The sequence below is a fragment of the Pygoscelis adeliae genome, unplaced genomic scaffold, assembly GCF_000699105.1.
Source record: "Pygoscelis adeliae isolate BGI_AS28 unplaced genomic scaffold, ASM69910v1 Scaffold104, whole genome shotgun sequence".
Taxonomy (NCBI): Eukaryota; Metazoa; Chordata; class Aves; order Sphenisciformes; family Spheniscidae; genus Pygoscelis; species Pygoscelis adeliae.
The window spans coordinates 1026055-1027794 of NW_008824655.1; positions in this window are offsets into that span (position 1 = coordinate 1026055).

Here is a 1740-nt window from a genome sequence, read left to right on the forward strand (position 1 = left end):
CTGGAAGTATTTAAAAGACAGGTAGATGAGGCACTCAGGGACATGGTTTAGTAGGCATGGTGGTGTTGGGTCGACAGTTGGACTCGATGATTTTAGAGGTCTTTTCCAACCTTAATGATTCTATGATTCCATCTGGTGCTTTGCTTGCACGCTTCTGTTGTGGGTTGTTGCTGTATGTCTGATATGCGAGTATCAACTGAGTTTGTGGCATTTAAGCCACTGTCTGAGTGGTGCCATTCTCAGCTCTATAATTCAAGATCTCAGTGTTTTCATTATGTCTTATTTTAGTAAGCAGCTTCTAGTTTAGATCATTCACTTTTGACAAATTGGGATAGCAGCTGGAGGAATTATTTAATTTATTTTAACGTGAAGTTGAAAAGGAAAAAAAAAAAGCCTTGTTTTAACCAATTTCTGAATCCTGAGAGGGCATCAATAATGTTCATCTTCATTTTAACAAGAGACTAACAGAATCATCAAAATGTAACATTGTCTAGAATGATGTTTCATGATTACAGATTACTACAGCTTTTCTTCTCAATGTTTTCCTTCTCATTTGCTGAAGGATTCTTCTGCTTCCTAAAACTAGTCTGAAGTCATGCAAGAAGAAATAGGTGCCTGTGCAAAAAATTTCTGTGAAAACAATGGACAATTCACAGGGGGAAGGTAATACGTGGCCTTCAGGGCTGGGACTAGATATCTTGTAGTAATCGAAATCCAGACAGATTATTCATTACTGTGTAGTAAACCAACAAGGGAAATCTTTGTGGGACAAGGGTTTAAAGTGTATAGGTTCTTTGAGACAGGGCTTATTCCTTCCCATATCTTCTGTGATGTGTCTGCTTGTTTCAGCAGTGCATACATAAAAACATTTGTATAATTCGCAATGTGATTTTTTCAGGCTTTTGCTAGCAAATGGTCTGTAATGTGCCTCATGCTGGTTTGCCTTTTAAAAATAAAATAAATATTTTAAACTGACTTTGATCCTATTCACTTAACTGTTTTGAGCAAAATGTTACTAGGATATTTAGGACACAGATTTACTGTCTGTGCATGCTATCTGTAATGACCCAGTAGACCAGAACATCTTCAGAAGAGCTGTCACAATCTATCAAGTCAATGATCTGTGAAATATAAATTCTCTATGGAAGTTATGGGCCATTAAGTAAATAATAATACCTATTTTATAAACTCTATATTAACTTTATATTTATTACAGAAGATCAAATAGATATGATAAAATAAAAACCAGCCTGAACCTCCAACTAAAACTTCTCCGACAGTGAAAAAACTGTCATTACATTTTGTCACACACATTCTTTTTATGAACATCTGGTGTAAAATGGTGTACAATTGGTATAAAATGCCATAGTACCCACACAGACTATTTTCATAGCATTTTCATCCTGGTTTTGAGAGCAAAGTCCTTGTCTAAGCTGGCTTAGATAAGTTAAAATAGTCTTCAGCGGAAGTGAAGGAGAAACTTCTTGAAATGTGCACAAAATTCCAAAATACAGCAATTAACAAAACTAATTACTCTAATTCTCCCTGAGTTCCCTGGAAGGCATTAATTTTGAGAGTTCCATTCCAAGTGCTTTGAAATTCCAGAGTGTTTTGAAATATTTAATGTGTTTTTCCCCCTGAGGTACAGGGCAGGAATCTGATCCCCATGTTTTATGAAGGAGAATCTGAATCACAAAAGTTAGAATTCAAGTCTCATAATAATCATCTGGAAGTTAGGTG